Below are 25,215 nucleotides of genomic sequence, written 5' to 3'. Positions count from 1 at the left end.
CATAACATAATCATGAGATTGGCATCCCATCACCTTTGCCATATTCTATTGCTTAGACACGTCAGTGTTTGTTTGCTTTTTTGTTTGTTTTTGGTATGTTCTGTGGTTGGTTTGGAATTTAAACGTACATTTTAACAGTTTACCATCAATTAATACTGCACCACTTCAGACATAAGAACCTTATAACAATATATTTCCACTTCCTTTTCCTGAATTTGTACTTTTGCTGTACGTTTTCTACAGCAAAATGTGTTATAAATTCTACAATGTATTATAACTATTTTAATTTTATACAATTAATTTTTAAAGATTTTAATATAAATACAAATAAAGCATTTTATATTTGCTACATATTTCCAATTACCAGTGTTGTTCATTATTTTGGTAGATTCAAATTTTTATAGGGTATTTTAAATTTTATTGGGCTCATGAACTTAAATATTTTAGGCCAACTAGTGTGAATTATCTCTGCTTTCTGGTAATTCTTTTGCAGCAGTTTCCTCTCATGCGTGTCTATCAATGTTCAATGCCCAACCAAAGACAAGGGATATCCTCTTCAGATTTCTAATGTGCCACTTTCTCTCTTGAAAAACCATACTTACACATCTTTCCTTGTGCAAATTTACCATTTACTCTGGAATGGTAACCTGAGACTAATTGTTGAGATGGACTGTGTGCATAAGTGAAATGACCCTGCCAAATTGCTTTGTAAAGTGATTCTTTTAATTTATGCTCCTAGAAACGCAGTGTATGATGGTTACCACTTCCCTGATTCTTCACTAAATCCTAGTATATTCTCTCCCCTCTCAAAGTGTGTGTGTGTGTGTGTGTGTGTGTGTGTGTGTGTGTGTGTGTGTGAGACCCCATGCATCTCTCTCCCCCAAACTCCCTCTCTTCTCTAGTACTTTTCCCCATAAATTCTGTCCTCCTTGGGCTCCCTGAATTCTAATTTCTGTCTCCTCAAACACAGAGACAGCTGCTTTCTATTTGGGCTCCCCATCTTTGTGTTAAGAACTGGAAATTCTCTACATTCAGTCATATGCTGCAAACAGAGTTCACCCCATCTGTCTTCTAGAAAAACTTTAATAGATTTGGTAGTACTGGCTCCCTGGTAATGTATTCCCTCAGCTTCAGGATGTCTGGGATCTCTGTCCTATGCTACCCACTGTGTAATGTTGAGGAAGTGTCACCCTTATCCCCATCTCATACATTCTGTCCAGTTTTTTAGTTTAGTAGGAGAGTAAATCTAGTCTATGTTATTCCATCATAACTTCAGTGCGGAAGTTTTCTGATTTATTTCTTTACTGCTGTTGGTTTTAGATTTTATGATGCTTTTTTACTTGCAGGAAATTAAAATCAAGTTTATTTTGAAAGAGATAAATAATATTCTCCTATAAATTCATGCAAGTAACTATTTGGTTTATCTCTACAAAATCGAATATATTTTGATAAAGGCAATAATGAGATGAGCTAACAACTTCTTTAAACTTTCCTTAAACACATGAGAAAGGAAATACAGGAATAGTTTTCTTCAGTAAATCAGAAGAAAAAGCAGCATGTTATAATATTCTAAATGTTTAAAATAATCTAGTTGATACAATTCAATCAAAGATCATTTTTGCACCAAACTTGAATCAACGTAATTCATACACAAACAAGAGACATAGCACAGTGCATATTCCTGTAGTTAATAAAACAGCTACCCATGTGTGACTCTGGATAAAATAAGCATCCTAAGTTGGAAGTAGTATATGAGGATAGCTACTTAGAGTAGTGCCTAGAAAGTAACATATATCTGATAATGCTTATTTTCACTATTTCTAGTCAATAAATTATAATGGTCATTTCCTCAATCTAGCATGAAATATAATAATAAAACAATATGCCTTGCTCTATGACCACATACAAATATTGTTTCACATGTTTATTTACATCCAATATAACATTATATAATAATTCCTAACATCCTGGAGTTCCCATCATGACGCAGTGGTTAACGGATCCAACTGGGAACCAAGAGGTTGCGGGTTCGATCCCTGCCCTTGCTCAGTGGGTTAAGGACCCGGTGTTGCCATGATCTGTGGTGTAGGTTGCAGACGCGGCTCGGATCCCGTGTTGCTCTGTCTCTGGCGTAGGCCGGTGGCCACAGCTCCAATTCGACCCCTAGCCTGGGAACCTCCATATGCCACGGAAGCGGCCCAAGAAATGGCAAAAAGACATCATAATAATAATAACAATAATAATAAAAATTCCTAACATCCTTACAGGACTCTAAATGTTTATAAGGTTCTTTCCAATGTAATCCTTCTAACATATGATTCCCCAAATACATAATCCTCCTACAGCCCAGTGAGATAGATGTTATTAACCTCAGGGCTCAGAGAGTTTATGTGATAGATCTAGTATATGTGCATTAGGCAGAGCATAAACTAGAACCAGTCTTCTGATATTGTAACTTCTTTCCTCTGTAATATTGTTCATTTGATGTCATACTCTGTATTTCTTTCAAAGAAAGGTTTAACAATACTTACAAGATTTTATATATAATTATTAGATATAAATACTTGTAAGATATATATACACACATATACATATGCATATGTACATATATGCACTGTAATAATGAAAATAATATCATCCTGTTATATTACTGTTGTAATAAGTTTACAGTTAGAAATAAATATATGTATTTTAGAGAATGAACACTCTCTAGCTGTGAATAAATATACTAATAATACTTGGAATAAAAAATCGCGCCAAATTTGGCAGGGAGAGTGTATAATAAATTCATAGTAATCCATGCTAATTATTACTATGAAATTTTTAAGATTAAAAATTTATTAATTATTAATATAAAGGAAGTATAAAAATGAATAGAAACTAAATATTACTTATATTTAACATGAATATAGCAAAAATTAAAATATAATGATAAAATATAATAAACTCAGATATCTATTTGTTAACTAAAAATATATACCCATAAAAAGTAAATAATCTCAAAATATAAAGTCATGCAGGTAAAATATATAATTACTTATAACAGTCTTACATGTATAAGATCAGCAGTTGCAGTGGTCTTAACATTTTCACATTATACTTACAGTTGTGGGTTAGGCCTCCAGCAAGTGAGCTATGAATAAATGTAAATGACTACCAACATATTTTTAATTGGCAAGTATCATTTCTTTGAAAAATATACAGAGGACATCAAAACATGTGGAAAGACATAACTCAAAAGCTAGCATATAAGTGATATTAACCCTGTTTGCTGAACAAATTTATCATTCAACAGTTACATTTTCAGTCTTATTACTTCACCCCCATTCTCATTCTTCCATCTAGGGGCCCTGGCCTCAGAGCCTTGGCAATTATCTTTACTATGCATGAAATAATCCGTGTATGTCGTTTACCTGGCTTCCAATCCCCTCCATCAGCCATCCATAGACCTTTAGCTTTCATTTTCAAAAATATTTTATAGCATGTCAGTTAGACATATTACTTGGGAATGATGAATTGTGAGACTTAACTGAAGTGTGAAATGCCTTACTCTAGGAGCCATTATCATGGATGGAACAAGAAAAGCTTTATCCCAAGTCTTTGCTATTTAAAAAGGCTCCAAAATCAAAATAATTTTTTAGATGGTAGTGGATATTTTAAGATTCCATCCTGTTTTACTAAACATACCTACACATTTTCAGTTATCAAATCATCCCAGCTGGATGAGATCAGAGCACCAGGTCAGGAAACTTTGGGCTCACCTTTTTGTAATCAACTGTTACCTTCTTTCCCTTTAGATCTTACCAACCCCTTATCCTGCACCATGCACACACATACTTAGTTCCATGTATTTGAGTATGTTTATCTAGCAACACCTGTCGGAGAAGACAGACTGCTTCATGACAGATATGTCAGCATCCTACATCTTAGACACTAAAACGGTACAAAATAAATTTCTGTGAATTAATGTGCACATTGTGATTTAAGTCAAAAGGTATGTAGGACAGAGATAGAGAGGGGTACTTAAGGTATTAAACATTTTTGTGAATAAGGCAGTGAAAGTTAAAATAATTTCGTCTGATATATTAGACTAGGGGCAGCAAACTGCTTGCTTACAGGCTGAATGAGGCTTCATCAATACAGTAGTATAGGAGTTTCTGTCTTGGCTCAGCAGAAAGGAATCTGACTAGTATCCATGAGAACGTAGGTTTGATCCCTGGCCTTGCTCAGTGGGTTAAGGATCTGGTGTTGCCTTGAGCTGTGGTATAGGTTGCAGATGTGGCTCAGATCTGGCATTGCTATGGCTGTGGCTTAGGCCAGCAGCTACACCTCGGATTTGAACCCTAGCCTGGGAACTTCCATGTGCCGTGGGCACAGCCCTAAAAAAACGGAATAAAATAAAATAAAATAAAACACAGCAGTACTGATGAAAAATGGAATCATTTAACAATAATAGAAAAGTTTGAAATTTACATCAAAATACACATGTCCAGCTTTTCTTAACAAATTAGTTCTAACAACAGGACCCCATATTGCTGCTTTGGAGTGAATGCCCTTAGATGGAAAATGTTTTTTTCTAATTTTCCACAATAATTATCAGTCTCTTTTAGTCAAACGATAGGAAAATATTTACCCACTGGCTGAATACAGTCCTGTTTTACACTTGTCACAACATTTACTTCTCAAATACCAACCTTTTCATTCTCAGTAATGGCCTAGTTTAAATAATAATGTACATAAACATTCTACTCATTTACTTTCCTGGTTCCTAAAAATATTTCAGTCAGCCACCACAAACACCTAACAGAACTCCTTCAATAACTCCCTAAATGGTCATTATTGCCATTACTTCTCTGCCTCTAATAAAAGACCCTTGGCCACAAAGACCCTTGCTGGAACACTGGTCCAACTCACAAATTTTTCATACTAGAGCTGGTAATAAAAGTCCTTTTCTTCTCTGACAAGAGAGTTTCCAGGATGTTAGTATAAGTTGTCTGTGGCCATATCTCCAATAAAGATGCCAACAGGTAGAAAGGAACAACACTAAAAGAACAGGTTTTAAATAGTAAATAAAAGTTTATTTCCATTGCTACTATCATCCATGACTTTTCTTATTATAAGAGTAATACATTTCTTTTTTTTATTGAACTAGCCAGAGTTCAGTTTCTGGCAAGTTGCAAACAAAAAGCATCATTTATTTTTATTTCAATAGCTTGTTTATTTCTATACACATATAAGTAAAATTACATTTATTTCAGTGAAATAATTCAGTACCTTTCCTGTTCTGGCTATTTTATATTTAATCTTAAGAATAATGATCTGTTCCTTTATCTAACACTTTAATATCCTTCTAAAAAAATAAGTGAAAGAGTGTATGTACATCCAGGAACCCTGGAAGAAACCTTAGAAATCATCCTCCTCAGATTTTTGTTTTACAAAAATTAGTCTGCTAAGGACTAAATTTTTGTGTCCTCCGCCAAATTCCTATGTTGAAATCCTAACTCCTAAAGGTGTATCACTAGCTGTGGGCTTTGGGAGAGGATTAGGTTATGAGGGTGAAACCCTCATGAAAGGTATTAGAACTCTTTTAAAAGAGATCCAAGAGAACTCCCTAGTCCCTTCTTCCACATGAAGATACAATAAAAAGTCTGAGATCTTGAAAAGGGCCCTCGGCCAACCATGCTAAACCCTGACTTTGGACTTCTCCAGAACTGTGAGCTAAATTTCTGCAGTTTATAAGCCATCCAATCCATGGTATTCTGTTATAGCAGCCCAAGTGAACTAAGACAAAGTCACAGAAAAGGTCAATGACAAAAAGTTTCATATTCATTTACAAGAGTACTGAATAAAATTTGTTTTTGTCATTAAATTTCTTTGAATCTCATTTATTCTTCTACCTTTACTGTGTCTTAATCCTTATTTTTTGAGGGGAGTTGGTAAAGTTTGCTGACAACTGAAATGGAGACATTTATACATTCTTTAAGAGAGACAATTCCTTTTCCCTTATGACTTTACAAAATTTTACTAACTTTACAGAGCACTGTTGTAAGGGTTTTTAATGTTGTTGCTGTTTTCATTTATTCCCTACCATAACTTAATCATATAGTTACTGATAAATGGAATATCTATCAGAGGATTAAATATTTTAGTGACCACGAGATCTATTTTAGGAGATAGTAGGTTATATTGATGTTTTACTCCTAGGGTTAATGAGACTTGAAAAAAATCTGTTAAAATATCTAACCTGAGAGTAGTCAGTATACTCAGTTACATAGGCTAATTTAAAAAGCACACTCTTTTTTGACCTATACCCCTTGTTATTAAAATGAACGAGTATGTAGAAAAAGTACAAGTTAGATCACTGAAGGCAAATTTCAATTCGAGACCAAACCAAAAAATAGAATCCTTTCTCTCCTAAAAGAAAAAGGAAACAAAAATAATAATATCTATAGTACAGTTATTCCATGAAGTTTTAATACTCCATTTTCTAAGGTGCTTTGGTAAGAAAAACATTCAGATTATTGTTTAATGCAAATTATTCCAACTAAAATTCTAATATAAGTAAAAATACAAATGCCTACTATAGTTTTCTATTAGAAGCTCTGTCCATCAAGGACATTTTTATGATGCAATTACTAATGGAGTGGACTTTTAGAAGAACAAAAAATTGAGAACCAGGTCTTTTCAATCAGGTTTCACAGTCTTGTTATTTGGTTTATGAAAAATGGGGTTAAATGGCCAAGCCATTCCCAGTTATTTAAACCTTTTGCACCTTATTTGTCTTGCCCTCCAGGTAAGAAAATATCCTTGGTATGGTATAAGTCTAGTTCATAGCACGACGTAAGCTGTGTTTTCCAGAAAACATACTCTTAGGCAAAGGTTTGTGTACAGAATGTTTATCGGGGATTAATACTTGTACAGTGGAAAGGGAGGAAACAGAATTGTCCAGAGGGAGAAGCAGAGCCGCAATGCAGGTCCTAAAGTCTCCTTTGAGTCCACTGAGGAGATCTGAAGCTGAAATGGCCTGTCAGAGCTGTCTGATGACAGCATCAATCAGTCACTGAATCTCGGCCACTCCAGGAAAGACTTGACCTGGGGTGAGGCATTGTTCTACATCATTTGTTAGATAACTTGTGTTTTTCCCACTGACTTATAAAAATACACAAGGTTATGTGTTTGTCTATCCATTTTTGGCCCTCAAACTTTTATTTGCTTTTTCTATTTTATGATATTAGCTAAACTCTAATAAAACATTGAAAAGTTGTTTTAGCAGATATTCTTGCCTTTTTCTTTATTTTAATAGGAAAGTTTCTAATATTTCAACTTTAAGTAGGATATTTGTGGTAGGTTTCTGGCAGGCACCTGTATGAAGTTAAGACACTCCGGTTCTATTCTTAATATGTTATTAATATATTATAACTGTATGTTAAATGTTACCAAATGCTTTTTGGATATTTATTTAGTGGGTTACATGCTTTTTCTATTTTCAACTATTAACGTAGATGACTTTCTAATGATGAGTCTCTGTGGCTAATGGAATTAACTGGCATGACTTTCAATCTTCCATACATCCACAGTCTTTCCATTGCCCTATTATAGGAAAAATGTACATCCATACCTCTTGACTTTGGGCTGGCCATGTGACTAGTTTTGATCTAGAGCAGGTGGGTGGAAACCACTATGTACCTTTCTGGAGCCTAAATGTTAAGATGTATTGTTTTTACTTGTCCTCATGTACTTGGTCTGCTCCTGCTGTGAGAGGAACATGTTCTGGCCAACCCAGTGGCCCAAGGAGAATGAGGATATGATATATAGGGAGAGATAGTAAATCAAATATGATTTTTGTTTTTATATTCAGAAAGGAAATTAGTCTAAATTTATCTTATGTTTATCAGAGAATGTGTTTTGGTATCAGAGAATGCTAACTTTCTAAAATATATATCACACAAATTTGTGTATGTCTACAATAGTTTATAAAACATTATCAACCATTTGGTTTTATTAACCAACTCTAGTTTTTATCACTTATCTTTATCTTTTTATTATCTTCTAATCTTTTTTAGTTTGTTTTTATTTATTTATTTTTATTTATTTATTTTGTCTTTTTGTCTTTTTAGGTCTGCACCTGCAGCATGTGGAGTTTCCCAGGCTAGGGGTCTAATCAAAGCTGTTGCTGCCGGCCTACGCCAGAGCCACAGCAATGCCAGATCCACGCCATGTCTGCAACCTACACCACAGCTCACAGCAATGCCGGATCCTTAACCACACTGAGTGAGGCCAGGGATTGAACTTGCAACCTCATATTTCCTAGTCAGATTCATTTCTGCTGCACCAAGATGAGAACTCCTTGAGTTTGTTTTTAAATTTTGGTTATTAATTTCAAGTTTTTTGAATTTAAGAATATGTATTGTTCTCTAAAAACTGTATTGGGCCATTATATACATTTTGTTATTTAATATACTGCAATTCAATCTCAAATAGTTTATTATTTCTATTTTTCCTCTCGAACTGAAAATGTATGTAGAAGGGCATTCTTTCATTTCCAATGGAAAATAAATTATGTATGTTTTGTTCATTTGTTTTTGTTGTCTTTTGTCATAAAAGATGTACTATTAAAAATTTTTAACTTATTGAGATTCATTTTACTGAATTCTACATGATAAATATAAGGATATTTCAAATATATTTGAAAATAATATTTATATCATATATTGTTTCCTAGATTCATAATTCCACATGTTAGACATGTATTTGTATTTCTACACACCCTCATAAATATGTTAAAGAAACTTTTGGTTGGAGTTCTCGTCATGGCGCAATGGAAATGAATCTGACTAGGATCCATGAGGTTGTTGGTTCAATCCCTGGTCTCACTCAGTGAGTTAAGGATCTGGCATTGCTTGATCTGAGCTGTGGTGTAGGTCGCAGACACGGCTCAGATCAGGGGTTGCTGTGGCTCTGGCATAGGCTGGCGGCTACAGCTCTGATTGGACTCCTAGCCTGGGAACCTCCACATACTGCCAGTGCGGCCCCCCAAAAAAGACAAAAGACAAAAAAAAAGAAACTTTTAAATTATGACATTGACATCATCAGTATTTCTCCACTAATTTTTCTATCAGTAGAACCAGATTCAGAGGCAGATACTATAAATATTTATATTTTTCGATATGTAAGATTATTACTAATATATGCTTAATTGCATGACAAAATATAAGTATGAAAAATTTAAGTAGTTTATGGACTTTAATTCTTAGTAACAGTTTAGTCCAGGACAGCCTGAGTATGATGGGCACTAATTCATACATGTGTCCTTGTAACTACAAAGATGGATATTACAGAAGAAAATAAATAATTCTCTGAATGCTGTCACATTTGAAAGAAATAATTTAAACAATTTCAAAATTCTTTGCTTTGAGTCCTTATTCCTCAAACATTGAACATTGACACTGTCAAAAATACTCTTAAATAGAGGGGACAAAGACTTTCACCCCTAGAATTGCATTTTCCTCACCACTACTGAATTACTAGTCTTTAGTTTATAAGTCAGTCTCTGCAATGTGTGCCTTGAGTGATGCATGTAATCATCACTTAATAAATTGATCAAAAAATTTAAGAAATAAACCTCACAGAAGCACCAATCACTTGGTCACTCTTGACCTTCTAATCCCACTGCAACTGCAGATTTACCCATGTTTAGTAGCACAATTCCAATCTACAGCATTCATCACAGGAAAAAAAAGTTAAAGAACTGTTGAAGGCCAAAAAAATATGATTGGCAGTAACTGATGTCCACTAGCCACTTACTGTCAGTAAAGTGTGATATGCACAAGAAATGAATTCCATTCCTGATTAATCCTGTTAATTAGGGTCAAAATAGCATAATTTATTTGAATCTAAAAATAAACTCTTAATATTTCATTATGCAAATAACTCAACACTCTTTCTCAATCTAACCTCTTAATGAGGACTCTAGGAAGTTTTACTTTTTCACGTGTAACAATTTTAAATGCATTTCATCCTTCTGTCCTTGTCAACCTTTTGCTGGAAGCCTAAACTCAGTTACATGACCATGAGATCTCAGGTGACCAGAAAAAAAGTCTTTATACTTCCTTTAATATATCATAAGAATGAACAAAGAAATAATAAACTGGTACCTCTCTCAGGTGAATTTTGAAACCAGACATAATTTGACTAACCTGTTCCATTAAGTACCTCACTGTTTTTCACAGAGGGCACTGCACGTCTGGTGGGTTTACCAAGAGGTCTCTTTGATGTTCTACTGTACCTCATAAGTCTGCTTGATCTTTCACTTGAGGATGGAGATGACAGCAACTAAAGAGAATATAAGTAGAGAGAATGTGAGTAAAATACTTCAGAGGAGAAAGATAAAGAAATGGTTTAATGACTGCTCGTCCATCATCAACCCTGCAAGTTCACTATAGTTTCAAGGATCAATACGCTCCAGCAGGGAATCACTCTCCCTACATATTGCTCTAAAGATTTTCCCATAGGCCAGTCTCAAAGCCTTTTGTTTTAAATATATCCACAAAGTTCATTCCTGTTTTGGGCCTTTTTTTTTGTTGTCTCTTCTTCTGGAATGCTACTACTCTCCTGGTCTTCAATTTACTGTTCCCTTTCCAATACCCTGGTTTTTATTTTTTTAAATTTTTTGTTATAGTTGATTAACAATATTTTGCCAATTCCTGCTGAACAGCAAAGTGATCCAGTTATACATATATATACATTCTTTTTCTCATATTATCTTCCATCATGTTCCAAAATGAGTGATTGGATATAGTTCCCTGTGATTATATAGCAAGACCTCATTGCTTATCTACTCCAAATGCAATAGTTTGCATCTACAAAGCCCATACTCCTGGTCCATCCCACTCCCTCCCCCTTCCTCTCAGCAACCACAAGTCTGTTCGCCATGTCTATGAGTTTATTTCTTTTCTGTGGATAGGTTCATCTGTGCCATATATTAGATTCTACATATAAGTGGTATCATATGGTATGTATTTTTCTCTTTCTGGCTTACTTTACTTAGTATGAGAATCTCTAGTTCCATCCACGTTATTGCAAATGCATTATTTTGTTCTTTTTTATGGCTGAATAGTATTCTATTATGTACATGTACCATATCTCTTAATCTATTCATCTGTCAATGGACATTTAGGTTGTGTCCATGACTTGGCTACTGTGAACAGTGCTGCAGTGAACATAGGGGTTCATGTAATACTAAGATTTTAAACTAAATTTTTACCACCCAGAAAAGCACAATCTTATTTATTATAGCACCTCAACAGACCATTCAATAACCCCAGAGTCTTATCAAAGATAGAGGTAACTGTCCTAACAGTAGCCACCACAAAGTGAAGTTATCTCATCTAATCATTCACTTGCTCATTTTCTGTCTCTCTATACTGACATGTAAGGACTTGTCCATTGTGAAACCCTTGTTCTTAGAATAGTGTCTGTCAACCAAAGTGATGCTATTAAATGTTCACTGAATAAATAAAAGGAACACAGAATAGGTAACTTATTGAGGTTACCTGAGGATCACCAGCAGGAAAATAGTCAAAGGCCTAAATATTACTGGTTGTGACCACACATTGCTGGTTGGTGGCAGAAAAATCAGAAGTACATTACCCACTGGCTGAAGATCAATAAAGAAATGAGTTCTACTGATATAAGAAATCATATCAGAGAAACAGACTTGATAATATACAACTATATTTTTAGTTTTTGGAATAAATATATTAAGTGATTTTAGCCATGTTTATATTTATGTGATTTTGAATATTTTTCAGAACTTAAGAATCTGGAATACTTTACTAGTAATTCACTAAATTTATTTACCTGAAAGGGTCTCCATAGATTATTATTTCCTATTTTTAGTTGTACATAAGGTATTTTTCTGATGTCCTATTCATGAGAAATTATATATTTTACTTTGTCATGTGGTGGTAATTTGCTTAGAATTAGTATTTACAAATAAAAAAGAAAATCTACTATTAAAATACAATTTAAATAGTATCAGAACTATCAAGGCATATATTAGCAGCTGTGAAAAAAGTGGTTTTAAATGTGAAGAGATGATATTGTGGAGTAGATTATTGTTAGAACTTGCAACAGTGTAGCATTCACTCAGTATTACTAAACTGTCAAACTATTAATGATTTAGATTTCCAGCAATATGTATTGTTTCTCAATGCCAAACATAAATTGCAAATTTCATTAATATATTATTTCATTGTTACCACCACCATTATCAAAATCATCCATACTTGGCCATTTAAAAGATACTGAAGAAAAAAAAAAAGAGGATGTTTCTCTTATTACAACATACAATATGTATCTCCAACTTGATATCCATTTACCATTTACATCATCTGCACCTGACAACCAACTTCCTTATCACTTAATATCAAAATTTTGATTATTCCTGCATGCGAGTCACTGAATATAAAACACACTCTTCTCTGTCTGGAAATTCTTCTCTTTCAAATTTTGTTTCTATTTCCTTTAATACCTCATTCAAGAAACCAATGCCTCACTAAGGCTTCCTTTTTTACTTACAGTACATAGGCTTCCTTATTTTGAATTTTTCAATATTTATAAAGTTTATATCTACTATCATATTTTGATTTTTATTTTTCCTTATTGATATTTTATTCAGGTCCAGTGCAGTGATGTGCTCATTTACTAAGAAGGAATAAACATAAAAAATAAATGAAAATGTAATGAATATTTGATCAAAAGAGAAAGAAGTAGGTAAATGAAAACTAAAGATAATCTCCAAATAATATTGTCTGTGAGTTTATGTGTGTACACACACATAATATGTTTCCACTAGGTATCTGGGAACGTTCTGGGAGTAACACATCTTCTCAGAGATGTTGCATATGTTTTCCACATTCATCTTTTGCAGAGGTGGCAAGAAAGGTATAATATAGATATGACCTGAAATAATGTTTATTTCATCTTTATTCAGTTGTGAATCTGGGGTAAGATCTAGAACTACTGGCCACATGGAATATTTTTAACTATTGATTATGGCATGTGTTCGCATCCCAAGATTACAGCAGGACTACATCATAGGGAATCACCTTTACACTGGCCAAGAATTCATGTCATTCCTCTTAGTTGATTCTTCCAGTATATAAGTTCTAGATCTTATATCCTTACATATACAATGCCAACATTATTTTTCATTAAAATTCTGCTGTGTCAGGACTAAAGTTCCAATAGAAAATGAAATAATCACCATTCTATCATGTTTCTATCATGATATAATATAAAATCACCTTTCTATCATGTTGAAATATTATTCAGAATTTACATCCCCAAATCCTATGTTGTATAACCAAAACAGGTAATTTTTATTCAGAGGTTCTTATTTCAAGTCCTATGATAATTCTCTATAATTTTTCACTAAATCCTTTTCAGTTTCTCCATCTTTTTCTTAAGAACTTTATTGTTTAAACATATTACTGATATATAGGAAAGTAGATGAGACAATATAACTTATACATAGTACAATATTTTAAAAACTGTTCCCTCCAAAGATTTTTTAAGTTCTTCTTTATTATTTCCACTTATTTGTCTTAAAATTTGGAGCTAGTTTAATTTTTTTAGTAAGTTCTGTCAAATTTTACACTAGCACTTTACCCAAAAATTCAAGAAAAGAAAACTAATTTCTATTGAAGGTGATCTGTCTCTGATGCAATTTGATTTATAACCTTATCTGGCAATGCTGGATCGTTAACCCACTGAGTGGGGACAGGGATCAAACCCACATCCTCACGGACACTATGTCAGATTCTTAACCTGCTGAGTCACAATGGGAACTCCTTTATATTTTTTTAATTCTGTATTGAACTATAACAAATACAGAGGAAAGGGCACAACTCATAAGGTAACAGCTTGATGAGTTTTCACAAAGTGAATACACCTGTGCAATCAGCACCTGGATCAAGACACAGACCATCAACAGCCCCCAGAAGCCTTTCCACGTGCCATTCACTGTCCTTCCTTTGTCCTCCAGATAATCACTATCTTAAATACTACCAGCACACTTGAGTTTTGCCTGTTTTAGAATATTTTACAAATGAAACATGGATGGTCCTTTCTATTCCTTAGTCTTCATTCCATGACATCATCCCCTCCAGGGACCTTCATCTTCACCCCCATCTACTGTGACCTTGCCATCTTTAATAAATATTCCACCTCCGACATTTTGTTGGAAATGTCTTTCTGACCATTTACTTCACCTGATGTAGTCACTTTGTTCAGAATTTCCTGGATTTGTTGTCCCTGTGAAAACATCAGATTTACAATACTCTCACTGTCATCATCTCCCTGTGCCCTCACTCCCTCTAGTTCAAGTAAGATTCAGTGCTCTCCAAATAACATTAACTTCCGGGCCTCCTCTCATTCCACTGCATTCACTGAGCAGAGCCAACTCAATTTAAACCCAGCTCTCCACTTAACCTGCACCTGTCTCTAGAGCCAAGTGTGGCTTCAGGAAAAGCACACACTTGCTGACTGGTCTCACTGCAAATTCAAGTCTTCAGTCTCAAAATGCCCTGCTACACTTTCCTATTAAACTTCATTTCCAGGGTCAAAAATAAAGCTTTCACACTTCTGCTTCACTTTCATGCTTCTCATGTCTCCTCTTTTCTCCCATACTCAGCTCCTAACCTGAACTCAGATTTCATGGAGAAAACAGAAACAATTAGATAAGTTTCCTCAGTTTCTTACCACCAAATCTTCAACATATCTACCTCTGCACCAATTCCCTCGGCCTCCTCTCTTTGTACAATGTTTGATGTGTCCCTTCCCCAATCAGAATCCAATCCCTCACTTGTACCCAGCATCTTACCTCTTCCTGTATACTCAAAAGCATTTCCTCAGTAACTCTCTGCTCAATCACCTCATCAGCTTCTCCCACTGCACTGGGTCAGTACTATCAGGGTAATAATATGCCTTAGTACCTGCCATCTTAACAAATGATAACTCTTTTTTGATCCCTCCTCTCTCTCCACCTACCACCCCACTTCTTTCATCTTTTTGAGCAAACTGTCTAAATTGACTGCCTCTGCATTCTTATCTCCTGTATCCCCCCTTTACCTTCTTCATCCAAATGACTAAACCCCAGTTCACTATCGAAATTACTCTTTTCGAAGTCACCAGGAACCTCCAAGATGCCAAAGCAATGGTTTCTTGCCAATGACCCCTCACATTTTTTTGGTTGCTGTCCAGATCTCTTTCCTGAGATTCCCACTCATACAATATAGTACCTACTCAATATAATACCATGATTTCCGCAGGCAACTTCTGCACTGGTGCATGTCAGTTGCATATATTGACTCATATATTTTCTGTTTAGAAAATTGCCCCTTCTCATTAACAGGTTCCTATGAGAATATAAAATGTTAATTATTTTAATATCACTCCTTACTTCTGAAATATGTCCAAGTCCAAACTGTTTACCCTCAAAACGTTCCTCCTCCACTGTTCATCAGTTAAATGGCTCCAGCACAGCACAGCTGCTGTGTGCTCTTTATCCTTCTTTTGTTTAAAGTAAGTCTTCTTTCCCTCCCCGCTTCCCTTCATTCCTCTCTGAGCCTTACACTTTAACCCTCTTCAGATCTCAAAGATCTGAAATGGCCAGTAGCTTTCACAGCTGCCCTCTCTTCTGAGCCGCATTCATAGGCAGCATATCGCAACGAAGTCAGTTTTTTGCTTCCTTTCACAAAGCTTTCCCTGCAACTCGGTGGCTCAGACAACTTTCAGTGGCTTCTGCAACCTGTAAACATAACCTCACCTTACTCCAGACAGGGTCGAAGGTGTAAGTGCCTCAGATCATGATGCTCACAGCGTATCTGATAGCGCATCTGCGCTGGGCAGCCAGATCGTATCCCTCAGACTTATGCTCCCGGAGTCACCTCCAGGACAGGCGCCCCTCTTGTCGGACAGGTTTTCACGTCTGACATCGTCAGAACCTCACATCCGACGTCGTCGGTCAGGTCTTCACGTCCGACGTCATTTGCCAGAGTCTCACGCCTGACGTCATCTGTACGGGCTACACCTCTGACGTCATATCTTGGCTCTGCGCGTTCCACGTTTTAGGTCAGTGTTTATTTATTGTTATTGTTATTATTCCTAAGGTATAAGACAGAGAAAGAACTCAAATCTAAGGCAACTCTTAATCGTCTCTAAGTTTTTTATCTCCATGTATTAGTCGAGGGAATCTATATTATTGATAAAACCCTCATATCCAGATGAGGGCAAATACAGCCAGCACTTGTAAAGCACTTACTATGTGTTAGAGTCTTAAAGGACTGTTCATTTATATTCTTGTGTAACAACATAATAGTTAACATTATTTTTTTAAATCCTTGACATATTATCTCATATCCTCTTCAAAATGACTCTCTAAGATTTATACTATTTCCATTTCCATTTTATACATAGGCAAATTATATTCAGAGGTTCAGAGATATTAAACACATTTGCCAGTTGGCTAATTTTTTCATTGTTTGGCTTAATATGTGGCTTTTTCCCTAATCAGATTGTAAGCTGAAAAAATTATTCAGCAGGTAATGATTACTGTATTTATTTTAGGTGTTTTACTATAACATTAAATACATAAAGTTATATGCCTTTTCTACAGGAGAAAATTGTCCAAATAAATCTCAGATTTAAAAACAGTGAAGAAAAGTTAAAACTGTCCATCTTTTAAAGGGACACTGATCATACAATATGAATTTATTGTCTAATAATGACCGATTTTTTTCTGACAAAATATATGTATATGTTTAATTCCTGGTATGTTTTATGTGCTAGATATACATCAGTGAACAAAACAAATACCTTTCCCGTAGGTATTTTGTATTCTAAAGGGGCAGTGATCAGTGAAGGCAGATGCTAATAATAAATATAACTAATAATATCTATTGCATGTTAAAAAACGATAAAACTATGGACAAGGAGAAAAGTAGAGCAGAGTATAATGAATCAGGAATACTGTGGGTGAGTGGAGAGAGCTGAAACTTTAAATTAGAGTGTTCCAGAAAGTACCATTGACAGTGAACAATGGGCAAAGACTTGAAATAATGAGGAGGAATTAGTTCTATGAAAATTTAAATATTTGGTTCCGTCAAAATTAATTAAGAAGGCATTTTGAAAGATTGTTAAGGACTACCATCTACTTCATGAATTCTTATATGCATTTCCCCAACAATTTAACCTCTATAAAAGAAGAATACATATTACAAAAGTGTGTGTTTTTCAAGATTACAATTCCTGATAGACAAAGGGCAGACATAATTTGTTGTTTGAAAAATTCTGTTCACACTTTGTGACAAGATTAAGAAAGCCATCATGAAAGTAACCTGGATTCCCTAAAATATAGGTATATGAATCCCATTTGTATAAGTTGATATCATAGCTCGGTATTATGTAATAACCTATATGGGAAAATAATCTGAAAAGAAATGGTTGTATGTATAACTGATTCACTTTTCTGCGTATGTGAAACTAACAAAACATTTTAAGTCAACTATACTGCAATAAAATTTATTTAAAAATAAAAGCTTTGGAGCTAGGTCTAAGGGTTTGAATTTAGCTTGCCCACTTATTTGTCTTGTGATTATTGCCAAATTCTTTAACCTCTCTGTATCTATTTCCTTATTAGTGAAAAATAGATACAACGATACTTGTACCACATGGTTGTTATGATGACTACACTATATATAAATGCAAATCCTTTAAGACTCTGGCATATAGTAAGTGCACATAGATCCCTAACCCTAACCCAACTTAAAATCTCAAGTGCAGAATCATGGCTGTATTTGCCCTCTCCCACACCCTGAAAAATAAAATCTTGTATCCAGCAAGATTAGAATTGTGATTTTCCTGAGAATATTTTCACTTCAACTGAAACATCATTTCATCTTTTGCTACTTTGGGAGATTTACAGATAGAATTTTTATTTTCTATAATTGTTTTGTAATTTTGTGTATTATAATTTGTGTTTTACTTAAAGTTGTATGTCTTTGCACATACTTTTAAATTGATTCTTTCTTGAGGAGAAGATAGAGTCTGTCTCATCTGTGTCCTGGAGGATGCAAACTGTTTAATGAAGGTAGTATTTATAGAAATAAAAATCTGTTATAATTGGAAAACAAATGGCTAACTGAAAATAAATATATTAAAATCACAAGAAAAAATATATCTGAGAAAAGATACTAAAATAAATGTCATTGAACTTTTTTGTCTTAAGTATTAACAAATTTCTCTTTAAAAATTCAGCCCAAATTATTATGTAAAGCAACTAAATTAAATCAAAGAGCATTATGAATTTCTTGTTCCTTTATTTGTGATTCTAAACCTGCACAAATCACTTCATCATTATTGACAGACATTCTGTTAAGAAATCTCTATATTTATAATAGCTTCTGAAATCTAAATTTAAAAAATTCTATGACAACAAAAATATTATTTCCATTAGAATATTCCTCTTTAATGAAACATTATACATTATATTTATTTTACTGTATATCTTAGACTTATATTGGCAGGGAGGGAGGCTCAGATAAATTGAGAATTGAGTCACATTAAAGGGAATTAATTATTCCTATTTGGAAATTTGTAGACTTCACATAATACCATAACACATGATGAAATTATGCCATACTCTGAGTGGAATTATAATATTCTATGTATTTTAAATGAATGAAATTTTACTTAAAATCTCAAGTGCAGAATCATTTCTGGAGCAAAAGAATGGCTATTTTAATCTTAAGTGTTGATATGTATCTGTGACTAATGATGCAAATAATAATTTTATTTCCTAACATTTTGGATAGAAATTTCTGAGCCAGAGGATAAAACTAAAGGAAACCAATAGCAAGAGTCAACAGTGAGTGCAAAATATTTATAATGCTTTCACTTTTTAAATGCTTCCAGGTACCCATATACCAACATGACTTGAACAATAACAGATAACTATATTATTCAGAATAGTTTGTATTATTTCTTTTTTTTTTTTTTCTTTTTATGGCCGCACCCACGCATATCGAAGTTCTCAGGCTGTGGGTGGAATTGGAGCTGCAGCTGTCAGCCCAGCCACAGCCACAGCAACACTGGATTCCAGCAGCATCTGACACCTATGCCACAGCTCACAGCAATGCTAGGTCCTTAACCCAGAGAGCAAGGCCAGGGATTGAACCTGCATCCTCATGGACACCATGTGGGACACTGATTAGGAATTCCTTATATTATTTCTTAAATTAATCACAGGGTGAAATTTCTCTGACAACTCATAAAACAGTAAAAAATGAAAGTCTCATAGAGAGGTGTTAGTACTACTTATGATCTATGACCTTTTCCTAACACTGTTTTTCCCAAATAAAGAGTAAACAGGTAGAATTTTTTTGCCCACATAAAGTGCCATGAATTATATACATAAAATAATGTTACACAGTCTGTTTCAGTCTATGAAAATCTGGTTTTTGAAATAGTATAGCTTGCAAACTGAGATACACTTAACTTTTTAAAGGATCCATCACAGATTTTTTTTTATTTGTAAACAGTTTCCTCTTTCAGCATTTAAATTAGAGTAAAGATATATAAGTGCTTTCAGATAGTAAATTCACCTGAAACTGGAGCCCTTGACACACAATATCTCTCTATCAAAAGAATATGCTACTGTGTCTTTGCAAAAGAAGTATTGTACTCTTAGGGATAGAAGCCCAGTTTGAAAATCATGGGTAATGTGGGCTAGAGTTGAGGATTATTGCAGTAGCAAACCACTCCTAGTAGATGAGAGGCATAAAACAATGAAGATTTACTTCTTGTTTATGTCCTATGTCTATCGTGGATCTTGCTTTTTTGCAGTCACTCAGGGATTCAGGACAATGGAGTGGCTGCATTTGCACGTTGTTGGCTTCTATATCGGAGTAAAGGGACAGGCTCTGCTGTCCCTGCTGTCTCAGCAGTTCTTGCTGCTGCAAGTAAATACTAAGTTCTAGTTTTAGCAATTAAATGCTTATGACTCTTTGGCCAAAACAAGGCACCAAACTATTTCCAAATACATGAGCCAGAGTGCAATATTACTATGGGCCTGAAAGGACAGGAGGTGGTAGGAAATGGAATATTTGGCTAACAAAAATTAGGACTATCACAAGTCACCAAATTCTGTTTTGAGAACTTTCCCATAGCCTAGTGCCTGAACTACATCAGTGAACCATTTAAGTATTAGCTAAAGACACTTTATGACTCAGGGAAATCTACATGTGAAAAATGCTGTGCATGAGCTGATTAGACATCACCACTATGTCTATTCCAAACAGATGGCAGAAATGGAAAATCTGCTGAAATGTAAGTAATAAGCTTTAATTATTGAAAGATGTTCTGCATATTATTGACAGAGAAATTTGTCCTATTGACTAATTTTTTCTAGACAATGATTCATTTTCTGACCAGTGCAGCTTCACCAGTTTTTCTGTAAACAAAATCTATCATCCAAACTGCATTTTGATTAGTTTAATTAAATTTATGCTTCACTGTCACTAAACAAAAGAAACTTAAGGAATGGGAACAGGTCAAAAATTTCCCTTACCATCTAGTTATTCAACAGAAAACAACATAAAACTTGTTCAGATGGTGAAAGATAACTATTTTTTTAAAGCATACTTCCTTTCCTAAACAATTTATCTTTTCTCTAAAAATTTTAATAGACTCCTACACTTATAGTTTTGTAAGTCTCTTTATCATTTGAAGCAATACTTTCTTCTTCATACTTTTAAAATAATTATCTTGCTTTTATAATTTTGTTTGCTTTTATCTTATCAGGAAACTACTTTACCACTGTACAATGAGGATTCAATGTAGTAAATGTATTTTTATTATCTTTAATGTATATACCTGAATTCATTCAGTTCTTAAAAAGAAATGAATGTCAGTAAAAAAGTGATGTGTTCATATTATGCTTGTGAGTGAACAGTTTTAAAATGTTTGGCTAATTTAAGAGGAGTTTCAAGTCCATTTTCTAGGAATTCACATGTCTAATATATGAAATATATATATATGTGTGATTTTAGTTGAATTTTTTGTTATAGTTGATTTACACTGTTATGCCAATTTCTGCTGTACAGCAAAGTGACCCAACTGTGTGTGTGTGTGTGTGTGTGTATGTGTGTATGCACATTGCTTTTCTTATATTATCTTACATTATGGTCTATCCAAAGAAAATGGAAAAAGTTCCCTTTGCTATACTATAAAAGTAATTTTAAAAGGCCATTTATGTCAGTAACCTCTTTCATTATTTTGGTTGACAAAATTGCATGACATTATATGGCCTTAACTATTTAAGAGAAAACTAAAACAGAAATTAGCATAAGATATAATGTTAATAATTACAAGTCTGAACAAATTACTGATGAAATTGAAGTAGTACAATAGGGCTAATGGACAATTTAGGGTTATATTTTCTACATCCTGATCAAGGCCTAATGTTCATTCTGATTTAACACTGAAAATGAGTTGTTTCATGTAATTGAACTGGATTAGTTAGTTAAATTAAATTGTAATATAATCCTTGTAAACATCAATAGAACAAAGTGTATGGAGATTTTTGTCCCATATATCTTATCAGTGATAACAATTTCCACACTATATTCAAGTCCAGGAAGAAATTCCTTGAGGACCTTCCAGCATTCACTAAGTCTCCTGGGGGCCCTTTCAGCTTCTAGTATATTGCTAAATCTCAAACTCAATGTTCCAGGCTTCAGACTTCTGCTATGGCACCATACTACTTTTGATATCAAAGAGTATGCCTGTTGGCTCTTGCTGCAAATAAAAAAAAAAGAAAAAATAAAGAACAAAACTCAAAAACATTATGTCACAATTCTGAGATATAGAAATTCAGGTAAAGAAAACTGAAAGTAGTTTATATCTACTTCTTAAAATACAAATAAATAACTTTTAACATGGTGAAAGGACAAATGGAAGTAAATGTTTCAACATCTTTACTCTGTCTGGGAAGTGGTAAAAGTATCATTTTATATATTTCATTGGCATAAATCAGGGGATATGGTGTAATCTCTAGTATTGTCATTAAAAATTATTAAAGTTAAAAAAATCAAGATAGTAGAAGAAATAATTGAAATCCAAGATTAACTAATACAAAAAAGATAAAGGGGGTAAAATGGAATACAAATAAGATGTATCAAACAACAAAATTATAAGTACAGTAAATACATGTGAACAAAATATTTCAAATAAAAGACAAAGATTGTCAGATTTTGAGAATTCAGTCATATGCTGCTTACTATAGACATACCTTAAATACAAAATACAGGAATATTGGAAGTAAAAAGCATGTAAACATCAACCAAAAAAGATGATATAGCCACATAAGTATCATACAAAAATAGACATCAACAAAATACAGTGATAAAGAAGGAAATGAGATAATGGCAAAAGGGTCTTAAAATTTTATGTGCCTAGTAACATAGTCTTCATTGTATAATGCAAACTGACATAGTTTACAAAGAGAAAGATACAAACCCACAATAATAATGGAAAACATAACAATTTTTATTTCTGGAATTGACAGGCAAAGAGACAAAAGAATATTAAGACTTTGAAGGATTCGATGAACAAATATAATCACATGGACCTAACTGACATATATGGAACATTATACCAAGCAACTTACAAAATGCATATCTTCAAGACCACTAGAACGTTTTACCAGAATTGATCAAACACTGTTGAATAAATTGTACAGAGTGTGTTATCTGATCAAAATGATATTAAGTTAGACTCAAATAAAATGTAACTAGGAAATATACAAAACATAATAAATAAAGTTATACATTATGAAATAAACAGTCATTGGTCAACCAAGAAATCATAACAGAAAATAGAAAGTGTTTTGAAAAGAATTGTGGTTAAAGTTAAATCACGTTAAAACAGAAGGATCAATACTAATGTAGGATTAAGCAGAATAACATAACTTTTACTGAACGAGAACAAATAGAATTGAAAATCAGATCTAATTATCTGTGTCAAAAACTGAGAAAAATGAAAATTAAACACTATGAAATGGAATGGAGGCAATAATAAAAATAAAATCCAAAACAACTAGAGAAAGAAGAAAAAACAAAACCAAAGTTAGTAGAAGAAAATAAATCATAAAGATTGGGACAGAAATAAAAGAAATAGAGACAAAGAAAACAATAGAAAAGATGAATGAAACTAAAAGCTGGTTCTTTCAAAAGATAAGCAAAATGGATAAACTTTTAGCCAGGCTCATCAAGAAAAAGAGAGAGAGGGCTCTCTCAGAAATGAAAAAGAAGAAATTACAACTGACACCATGGAAATACAAAGGATTATTAAGAGACCACTACAAGCAACTATATGCAAATAAAATGGGCAATTTAGAAGAAATAAACAAATTCTTAGAAAGGTATAATCTTCCAAGACTGAACCAGGAAAAAAATTTGAACAGAAAAATCATAAGTACTGAAATTGAATCTGTGATTTAAAAACTTCCCAAAAACAAAAGTCCAGGACCAGATAGCTTCACAGGCAAATTCTGTTAAATATTTAGAGTACAGTTAACACCAATCCTTCTGAAACTCTTCCAAAAATTGCAAAGGAAGACACACTCCCAAACTAATTCTATGAGGCCATCATCACCCCAATACCAAAACCAGAAAAAAATGAAATTGCAGGCCAGTATCACTGATGAATATAGATGCAAAAATCCTCAACAAAATACTAGCAAACTGAATCCAACAATACACTGCAAGGATTGTACACCATGATCAGGTGGGATTTATCCCAGGTATGCAAAGATTTTTTTGGTATCCACAAATCAATCACTGTGATGCACCACATTAACAAATTGAAGAATAAAAACCACATGATCATCTCAATAGATGCAAGAAAAGCTTTTGACAAAAATCCAACACCCAGTTCTGATAAAAACCCTCCAGAAGGTGGTCATAGAGGGAACATACATTAACATAATAAAAGCCTTATATGACAAACCCACAGCTAACATCATTCTCAATGGTGAAAAGCTGAAAGAATTCCTGCTAAGATCAGGAAAAGACAAGGATGTCCACTTTTACAACTACTGTTCAACAGTTTTGGAAGTCATGGCCACGACAATCAGAGAAGAAAAAGAAATAAAAGAAATCCAAATTGGAAAAGAAGCAATTTGCTCTTTGCAGAGGACATGATACTATACATATAAAATAAAATTTCAATCAGAATACTACTAGAGCTCATCAATGAATTCAGTAAAGTTGCAGGATACAAAATTAATACACAGAAATAGATTGCCTTTCTATATACTAACAATGAAAGATCAAAAAGAAATTAGGGAAACAATCCCATTTACCATTGCATCAAGAAGAATAAAATACCTAGGAGTAAACCTACCTAAAGAGACAAAGACATGTACTCTGAAAACTGTAAGACATTGATGAAAGAAATCAAAGATGACACCAATACATAGAAATATATACCATGCTCTTGGACTGGAAGAAACAACATTGTTAAAATGATGGTATGGTTCAAGGCAATCTACAGATTCAGTAGGGAATCCTTATCAAACCACCAATGGCATTTTTCACAGAACTAGAACAAAAATAAGTGTTTTTTAATTTGTGTGGAAACACATAATACCCCAAATAGCCAAAGCATCCTGAGAAAATAAAATGTGAGCTGGAGGAATCGGGCTCCCTGTCTTCAGACCATACTGCAAAGCTACAGCCATCAAAACAGTATGGTACTGGTGAAAAAACAGACATAGAGATCAATGGAATGGGATAGAAAGCCACATAAATAAACCCATGCATATATGGTCAACTACTCTATGACAAAGGAGGCAAGAACATACAATGGAGAAAAGATGGTCTCTTTGATAGGTGGTGCTAGGAAAACTGGGAAGCTACATGTAAAAGAATAAAATTAGAACACTCTCTAACACATATAGAAACTCAGTAAACTCAAAATGGATTAAAGACCTAAATGTAAGACCAGATATTATGGAAAGCTTAGAGGAAGACATGGGCAGAACACCTTCTGACATAAATAGCAGCAATAACTTTTTTGACCCAGCTCCTAGAGTAATGAAAATAAAAAAAAACAAATGGACCTAATTAAACTTAAATGTTTTTGCACAGCAAA

Source organism: Phacochoerus africanus, chromosome 3, assembly GCF_016906955.1.
Source record: "Phacochoerus africanus isolate WHEZ1 chromosome 3, ROS_Pafr_v1, whole genome shotgun sequence".
NCBI classification, from domain to species: domain Eukaryota; kingdom Metazoa; phylum Chordata; class Mammalia; order Artiodactyla; family Suidae; genus Phacochoerus; species Phacochoerus africanus.
This window is presented reverse-complemented; position numbering follows the sequence as displayed.